The sequence below is a fragment of the Anomaloglossus baeobatrachus genome, chromosome 2, assembly GCF_048569485.1.
Source record: "Anomaloglossus baeobatrachus isolate aAnoBae1 chromosome 2, aAnoBae1.hap1, whole genome shotgun sequence".
Lineage (NCBI taxonomy): Eukaryota > Metazoa > Chordata > Amphibia > Anura > Aromobatidae > Anomaloglossus > Anomaloglossus baeobatrachus.
This window is the reverse complement of record NC_134354.1, coordinates 103,245,186-103,255,430: the sequence shown is the minus strand read 5'-3', so window position 1 is coordinate 103,255,430 and position 10,245 is coordinate 103,245,186. Positions and strand designations below refer to the sequence as shown.

General features: G+C 47.5%; 1 long non-coding RNA gene across 1 annotated transcript; it reads left to right on the top strand.

Moving 5' to 3' along the window:
• The first annotated feature begins 560 nt into the window (after nucleotides 1-560).
• On the top strand, nucleotides 561-4,585 carry LOC142284123 (uncharacterized). The gene is made up of 3 exons (XR_012745670.1): nucleotides 561-746; nucleotides 1,877-1,951; nucleotides 4,288-4,585. It is a non-coding gene; the product is annotated as an uncharacterized LOC142284123 (long non-coding RNA).
• The last annotated feature ends 5,660 nt before the right edge of the window (nucleotides 4,586-10,245 follow it).

The following is a 10,245-nucleotide window of genomic DNA, read 5'->3' as shown; positions in this document are numbered from 1 at the left end:
GATCTGGACGTTAAGGCTATGTGCACACGTTGCGTAAATACATGCAGTTATGCTGCGCTTTGCAGCGCAGCGTAACTGCATGCGTCCTGCGTCCCCTGCACATTCTATGGAGATTGTGCAGGGGCCGTGCGCACGTGGCGTTTTAGAGCGCAGCGCTTCTGCTACTGCCGAAGCGCTGCGTAAAAAGAAGTGACATGTCACTTCTTTCCTGCGCTTTGCCGGCAGCTCCTGCTCTGTCTATGGGAGGAGCTGCAGGCAGAGCGCATGGAATCGGCTTTCACTACGGACATTTCTGCATCGATTTAAAGCGCACGTGTGCTCTTCAGATCGCTGCGGAAATTTCTGCAGTGACTGTACGCAACGTTCACACATAGCCTAACAGTCCGGGTCTGCTCAGCACTAGTGTTAACATTGGTTTGCCCACTATATGGTGGCTCTTTAACATGAGCAGTACCACATGAGTAATTACACCCACATGAGACACAGCAGATGAGTAGTACCACAAGAGTACTTATTGTGAGTTACCCCCATGTGCAAATATTACAAGGTATAATTTTATCCAGAGCCGCAGCCCCAGCAGGACCCACCTCCAGACCCGGAGCCGCAGCTGGAGCCTCCACCAGACCTGGAGCCACAGCTGGAGCCTACACCAGACCCGGAGCCACAGCAGGATCCACCAGCAGAGGCGGAGCACCAGCCGGAGCCACCTTCAGTCTCTCCCTCCTCACTTCATGTCATCGGAGCAGGTTTGCCTTACGCTAATTTTTAAAGTTAAAAATAGGGGCATATAACTTTGACACGATAGAGCTATCTTACCCACAGCTCCCAGATTTCCCATGATCTGAAATCCCTCTATCAGCACCCAGCTTTACTATGTTCTGATATCCATCTTGTCCTCGGCAAAGTGCTTCCCCATGCTCTGCTATACATCTTTCACTCAGCACCCAGCTTTCCCATATCAGAGCCTGGGAAAGCTGGGTGCTTAGTGAAAGATGTATAGCACAGCATGGGAAAGCTGGGTGCTGAAGGAAAGAGCCTTTTTCCCTCAGCACAAAACATCCCCATCCCCTGATTGTATCTTTGTCCCCCTTCTATTTCGTTGTCAAAATACAATAATGGCCCCCATATAGCCTTAAGGCCGCTTTACATGCAGCGATATCAGTATCGATATTGCTAGTGTGGGTACCCGCCCCTATCTGTTGTGCGACACGGGCAAATCGCTGCCCGTGCCGCCTAACATCGCCTAGACATGTCACACATACTTACCTGCACGGCGACGTCGCTGTGACCGGCGAACCGCCTCCTTTCTAAGGGGGCGGTTCGTTCAGCGTCACAGGGACGTCACAGCCGCGTCAATGAACCGCCGCCCAATCGAAGCGGAGGGGCGGAGATGAGCGTGAAGTAACATCCCGCCCACCTCCTTCCTTCCGCATAGCAGCCGGGAGGCAAGTAAGGAGAGCTTCCTCGTTCCTGCGGTGTCACACGGAGCGATGTGTGCTGCCGGAGGAACGAGGAACGACTTCGTTACTGCTGCAGTAACGACATTTGAGAATGGACCCCCATGTCACTGATGAGCAATTTTGCATGTTTTTGCAACGATGCAAAATCGCTCATAGGTGTCACACGCAACGGCATCGCTAATGCGGCCGGATGTGTGTCACCAATCACGTGACCCCAACGAGTTCGCATTAGCGATGTCATAGCGTGTAAAGCCCCCTTTACAAAGAGTATAAAGGGTCCCACATAACCAATCATATATTAGAATACACCTCCATAGTACTCCATGAATAATTATGCAGCCAGCCTCTCCAGTCCACCATGTATAAAGCAGTCTCTCCAGCTACGATGTACTATGAAGTGTTTTGTCTCACCCTAGCCGCTGAAGGTGATGCCAGAGGATTCGGGTGGAACCTCAGCCCATCCTTACCGGACGAGGAGGAACACCCAAACCGTAAGTTTTAACAACAAACATGTACCTCTAAATCAGGGGTCTCAAACTCGTCAAAGTAAGTGGGCCGCACATAAAAAAAATTTAAGGCAGAGGGCCGCATTCCTTTCAAATTTAATACAATACAATATAATTGCTAATCAATTATTTTAACTATTATAACAATGCTACATTAGTATGCGCTGAGAATCAAAAATACCGTGAAGCGAAACATCATTTTTTTATATTAGTTATTTGTCAAAGAGAGTGGGCATCTGTGATTGGCATCAGCATCAAAATGTATAAGCAGATTCCAGGTTATTACAACAGCCAAGCACAGACACTCATTCTCTGTCACAGCATTAAAAAAATTACATAGCGCTCCGCAGTATTTTTGATTCTCAGCAGATAAAGCGGACAGGTACGGGCTGCCACCCCCAGCTGTAACATTTTCCGGTCTTCCAGTCACCATCAAAACCATTTTTATTCATCATCATACACACACAGCCACCATCATCATCATACAAACACACACGGCTATCATCATCATCATCATCATACACAGCCATCGTCATCATCATCATCAACAGTCGCACACAGCCACCACCACCACCATCATCATCATCATCAGGCACAAACAGCCACCACCGCCATCAGCAGTCACACACAGCCACCACCGCCATCATCATCATCAGTCTCACACACCCACCATCAATATCAGTCACACACAGCCACCACCGCTATCATCATCCTCATCATCATCAACACACAGCCATCATCATCATCCTCCACACACACATACAGCCATCATCACCATCAACACACACAGCCATCATCATCATAATCATCATCCACACACACACACAGCCATCATCACACACACACACAGCCATCATCATCACACAGCCATCATCACACACACACACACACAGACATCATCATCATACACACACACAAACACACACATCATCACACACAGCCATCTTCATACACACACATACACACACACAGCCATCATCATACACACACACACAAACACACAGACATCATCACACACACATACACACAGCCATCATCATCATACACACACACAAACACACACACACACACAGCCATCATACACACACACACACACAGCCATCTTCATACATACACACACACACACACACACAGCCATCATCATCATACACACACACACACACACACAAACACACACACACACACAGCCATCATACACACACACACACACACACACACACAGCCATCTTCATACACACACACACACGGACATCATCATCATACACACACACAAACACACACATCATCACACACACAGCCATCTTCATACACACACATACACACACACAGCCATCATCATACACACACACACACAAACACACAGACATCATCACACACACACACACACACAGCCATCATCATCATACACACACACAAACACACACACACACACACAGCCATCATACACACACACACAGCCATCTTCATACACACACACACACAGCCATCATCATCATACACACACACACACAAACACACACACACAGCCATCATACACACACACACACAGCCATCTTCATACACACACACACACACACACACACACACACACACACAGACATCAACATACACACACACAAACACACACATCATCACACACAGCCATCTTCATACATACACACACACACAGCCATCATCATACACACACACACACACAAACACACAGACATCATCATACACACACACACACACACACACACAGCCATCATCATCATACACACACACAAACACACACACACACACACACAGCCATCATCATACACACACACACACAAACACACAGGCATCATCATACACACACACACACACACACAGCCATCAGCATACACACACACACACACACACACAGCCATCTTCATACACACACACCACAAACGTTCTAACGTGCCCTATGCTCTTGTTCCTTCCGCTGCACCCGCCGGCAAAGCAGCTGACGTCAGCGCTGCTCGGGTCGCACTGCTGAGCTCGAGCTGAATGCTGCACTCGATTGCTTCACCCTGACATCTGATTGAACTCCGGCTTTGATTGCTTCTCCCTGGCGGCTTCTCCAATGCGGAAGTGCAGCCGGCCGCAGCTGCAATGTGAAAGTGCGGCTGGCGAACGGTAAATGACTGGAGGCAGTGGAGGGCAAATATAAAGTGTTCTGCACTGGGTGTCTGCGGGCCGCATAAATCAGACTGGCGGGCCGCATGCGGCCCGGGGGACGCGTGTTTGAGACCCCTGCTCTAAATGATATATCTACATATAATTTGCCTTTTTAAGTTGTACCATTCCCTCCATAGAAATACCAACATTAGAAGACCTTCAGGCGTCACACACGAGGATTCTGGCGACACAGCGCACTGTGGCAGCAGCACAGCGCACACTGGCAGCGGCACAGCGCACACTGGCCACAGCAGTTAAGCAACACGGAGTGCAGCTGGCCAAATATGTGGCATCCCAACAACAGGGCGGCCAATAATATATATTTTTTGTTTGTTTAAAATATTGTTTTTTATGTTTATTTGTGTGATTATTGCCCATCAGTGTTTTTGGGCGTAGACATGACAACACTGACAATAAAAAGTTTGTTATAATTCATTTTTGTGATCTCCATGAATCGTTCCAGTTGGACTGCATTTTGCTTGGAGGAATAGATCTGTTTGAAGTTTTGCATTTAGATCCATACTCACCATGTCCACCAAAACCCTGATGCTGCCAATCCATGTCCGTGTCCTGGGGAAGCCTCAGATCACCGTGCAATCATCCAGTGGGCATTCACGCCGGATAGGTACAGGGAGTGGAAGGACCAGTGACGCACGTGCGGTCACTTAACGTGGTGACGTCAGGAAGGTATTTCAGCTTACTGTACTTCGCAACTTCACCTGCGCTTCTGCACAATGGATCATACTACGGGAAGAAGACAAGATCGGAGGATTTCCACCAGGACCCGGACATGTATCGGCAGCATCGGTGAATGTTGACTATGGATATATGTGGCTGTGTGTATGTATGTATGTACCACTTAAAGACACAAACACTGAGTGCAAGAGGGAGGGACCCCTGTTTGCTACACGGGACTCTGTGTGTAATTCTTGTGAACTGTGAGTACACCATTTACCGCCGGTCCAACTCGGCACGTCACCTTCCCCAGCCATTTTTCCCATACACCTGGGACTACACCTCCCCTAACCGTCTCACCATCAGTCTCCACAACCCACGGGTGCCCTCACCGACAACTCACTCCACAGTAAGTACGAGCACGGGTCCGTACACCGCTGCTTACTACCAGGCCAAAGGCGGGATGCAGATGGGTTGGTGCATGTATACAGATGCATACATGTAATATAATGATTGTGAGTGATGATAGATGTTTACTTGCTTTTTGAAATGACAACTACCAAACAGCAGATATACATTTTAAAGTGTTTATAAAACATGTAACTTAAAACACAAAAATATTAAGGTAGCAACATCAACTGTTTAGGAAGAGATGTTTGTAAGGCCGGTTTCACACATCCGGCTTTTTGCCGTTTTGCCGGATGCGGCGCTCTCCCGTACAGTTAATACAGTACAACGACAGCGCAACAAGCGCCGGTCACATGCTGTCATGTGACCGGCGCATGTGACCCGGAAGTTACAGCGCTGTCATTGTACTGTATTAACTGTACGGGAGAGCGCCGCATCCGGTAAAACGGCAAAAAGCCGGATGTGTGAAACCAATGTGCAGCCAATGGTGTTTGAAGCCTTCACATTGTGTAGGGTAGGGTTACTGGAATAAAAAAAACAATCATTGTTGTGAAGAAAATTAATGCCTGCTGCCCTCCGCTTGGCCAGCCGCATAACGGGACATCATCATAGCATGATGGTCGAGCTTGGCCATCAGTCTCCTCTGTGCAAATATAATTCTTCTCTGCGCAGCAAGAATGCTTGAGTGAGAAGAGATGAGGTCTGCCAAAGTCGGGATTCCTGTGGAGGGAATGGTAAAGGTTTTAAATTATAATTTTTGTTTCTGCTTAGTATTAAGAGACATACGAGATTCATGTTAAACACTTACTGCTTTCCTCCTCGTCGGACACAGAGGGACTGATGGACCCTGATGTGGTTGGAATACCGCCTATACAAACAAACAACATTTAATAGTACATGACAGCTTTATGTTTTGCAATTTATATGGAGCTTATGTTATGTGAAACTATTACCGGAAGCCGATCCAGCAGGGGGCTCTTCCTCCACCGGGGGCTCTAGCTCCACCGGGGGCTCATGGTCCTCTGCGGTCTCTGGATCCTCCGGGGGCTCATGCTCCTCTGGATCCTCCGGGGGCTCAGGCACCTCTGGGGGCTCTGGATCCTCCGGGGGCTCATGCTCCTCTGGATCCTCCGGGGGCTCATGCACCTCTGGGGGCTCTGGATCCTCCGGGGGCTCATGCTCCTCTGGTAGTTCCAGCTGTGGTCCTGAAGAGAATTAACCTTATTACATACATATATCTATCTATCTATATATATATAATCAATATATCTATCTATATAGATAAGTATATGTATATACCTATTATATGTATGTGTTAGGCACCCTTCACTATTATTAGCGTGGGGGCTTGCCTAACTGCAAGCAATCATAGGTGCCGGTGGGTGGGGAAAGCAGGGAATACGAGATTGTTTAATGAGCGGCCGGCTTTTTTAAAGAGGAAAAGCCTCCGGAGTTTAGAGAACAGCCGTGCAGAGCCGCACTCCGGTGATCGGGGAACGGTGAGTATGAGAGAGGGGTACTCCATTCAGTTACACTGAGGATTAGCGTTCACCGGTGAGTCCTTCACGGGTTACCGCAAATCAGGACGCGACACCCAGACACACCCGTGGTATGACAATGTATTTGGGTTAAGTTCACCCCAGTTCATTCTCTATGCGCGACTCTCTGCTGTCAGTGGGTATGTATCTACGACATTGTGCATCAGAAACACGCATAAATTCACACGGACAACACATACACATGACAGTTATTTCTCACACGCATAAACAGCCAACCAACACGCACACACGGCTAGCATACGTCATTCACACAGATGGCACACGGACACATAAAAAAGGACACAAAAACGGAAAACGGACTAGAAAAACGGACGTAACACACGTGCATGTTTTTTCACGGACGTGTGAAGGGGGCCTTATATGTCTATATCTATATCATTATATATAGATATATATACATACATATATACATTTAATACCATTATACATTCCCTAGGCACAACCTTCTACACCCACCTTGATTATGCAGCCTCTCTGCCCGTATGGCTGAGATCCGGTCGCTTGAGCGATAACGCAGATCCGCAAGTTTTTTACGGATCTGTGAAGAAGTCCTTTCCACATGGAATCTTCTCCTAAGACCCCGCTGGATTCTCCTCAACACAGATTTTTTATGGAGAAGTGGATGCTCATGCGACTCATGACAATTATAGTCACGAGCATCCACTTCCCTTATCAAATACCGGACCTCAGCCTCCCCCCAAGCTGCAGCTCGCCTGCGTGACGCCATGTTTAATTATCGGACGCAGTTGCGGTTACGTTGGCAACGCAGGTGCGTCGCCAACGGGCACGCCTCCTTGCACGATTGGATGCATAGTGTCACATGGACGCTAGCTGCAATCAGATTGGTGGTGGGGCGGTGAAGCCAATGTATTTCTCCAAGTTTGACTGTTGACATATTCGAATTGTTATTAAAATTTGAAAGTGAAAGTGAAACTGTCACTTTCAACTACAAATCAGTGAAGCCGATCACCAGAAGAACTACAGGAACGGACTCCCGCCATGACGCATACCGTGTGTCGAGGGTCGCTTTAGCACCAACTGCGTGTTCCCAAACCATGTTTAGAGAAAAAACGCAAAAGGGATGTTGTTTTGGTCGCAGATTCCGTGACGCTAATACGACCCCGTTAGTAAAAGCTATAGAGTAGACGGCTTCATTGATTTGCATTGCTGGGAGTGCGATCATTTTTTTTTCTTTTCCTTTTTTTCAAATCGCAACTGCATATGTAAATTTCAAGTAAAGAAGAACCCAAAATTTTTTTCCTCTCATATAGATGTTTTGATATTTATTTATTTATAGTTATATATCTAGGTATATATATAGAGATATATCCATGCAACTATTATATATATTTTTATATATATATATATATATATATATATATATACATATATATATACACTAGAAGGTGGCCCGATTCTACGCATCGGGTATTCTAGATTTTACGTATTGTGTAGTTAATGTATGATTTTTGTTATATGTATATAGATGTTGTTGTGTGTAGTTACCAAGTGTTTGTGTAGGGGCTGTACATGTTCTGGTTGTTGTCTGGGTGTGGCGGGGGGTGAGAGCGGTGTTGTTTGTGTGTTGCGTTGTTCGTGGAGCACTGTGTGTCTGTAGCATTGTGTGTGTGTGTTGCGCGGTTTGTGTGTGTGTGGTGTGTTTTGGGGGAGGTATGTTTTGTGCAATGTGTGTGTTGTGCGGTATGTGCGTATATTTGTGTATGCTGCGGTCTTCGTGTGTTGGGTGTTGTGTGTGTGCAGCGTTGTCTGTGTGTGTGGGTGTCTGTGTAGGGCAGTTGTTTGTGGTTCCCTGTGTGATGTGTGTGTGAGAGTGAGTGTGATCTGATGTGTGTGTGTGTATGTGTGTGCTGTTATGTGTGTGCGTGTGTATGTTCCGCCGCTGCAGGACCTTGATGCGCTGGTTACTATGCTACCATGTTTACCAGCGTATCTCGTCCCCCGCTCGCACGGGAGCCCACACCAGCATACGCCGGCCAGCCCCAGCAATGCGAGGGTATGTGTCGGCTGGGTTGGCGGCGTACGCTGATGTGGGCTCCCGGGGGTACAGTACTCACCTGGGAGTCGTGGCTCCGTGACCGTGTCGATTCGGGTAATGCGTGGGGGGGGCGGGGCCGGAGCTAGCGTGTATTGCGTGAGGGGGGCGTGGCCGAGTTTCCAATGCCTGCAGGGTGCCGGGGCGAGTGGCCAATCTGTGGGGGGTGGGGGGGCGGAGCCTGGGCGAGCGGCCGGCCAATCCGTGTGGGGGCGCAGCCTGGGCGAGCGGCCAATCCGTGCGGGGGAGCGGGGCCATGGCGAGCCCAGCGGCCAATCAGCTTTGTGTCACTGTAAGGACACAATTTTGGAGCATGACAGACAGACAGATAGACAGACAGACAGAATAAGGCAATTATATATATAGATATACACAGTATATGTATATATAGATAGAGAGATAAAGATACATATATATCTATATAATCACTGCAGAACAAAAGCAGATTTCATGCGCTATGCATGTATCCCCTCCCATACCCAAAAGCGGGGTCTACGTGCAGACCGCTCTAAAGAGTGCAGCACTACAAACTGGCTTTTTTTTGTGGCAACATGGTACGTGAACGGACCATTAGTTTTTCAAAAAACAACAAGTAGTTTAAAAAGTAAATTTTTAGGTTTATTACACATGATTACACAAAATGGAAGGATTGTTTATATTACATCAGTATACCACTATAAATTCTGATGCTGCCAAGTCACTGCACCAGGGCCATTAAAATATTGGCAGTAGTTTTCTCGGCAGGCCTTCGCATCATCCTTTGTTCTGCCGTGCACGACTGGTTGAAGGCCTGCAATTGTAGGATCGTTTTGACGCCATTCACCAAGCTCCACTTCCCCATTCGTTGGGTCTACAGAGTCCACAAAGCCAGGTGGACAGTACCCAATAGCATCGCGCCGCCGAAGAAAGTTGTGCAACACGCAACAGGCCAAAACAACATAGTCTATTGATTCAAGCTTCATGTTTATAGGTGTGTGGAAAACACGAAAACGGTTGGCCATGATCCCAAAAGCGTTTTCAACAACCCGACGGGCCCTTGACAGACGATAATTGAAAATTCGTCTTTCCACCGTCAGACTTTTTTGAGGGAATGGTTTAACAAGATTTGCGTGAAGCGGGAATGCCTCATCACTGACAAACACAAAATTAAGGTTGTCTCTAGTCTCAGAGTTGGGTGGCAAATTCAGTTCACAGTTGTCCAATCGCTCTCCAAAATGTGTGTGCTCTATAACACCACCATCGGATACTCTTCCATTCATGCCAACTTCAACAGTTATAAATTCATAATTGGCGTCAACTAGGGCCATCATAATGACGCTAAAATAGCCCTTGTAATTGAAGAAATAGGATCCGCTGTTCCCTGGTTGGGTGATCCTCACATGTTTCCCGTCCAAAGCCCC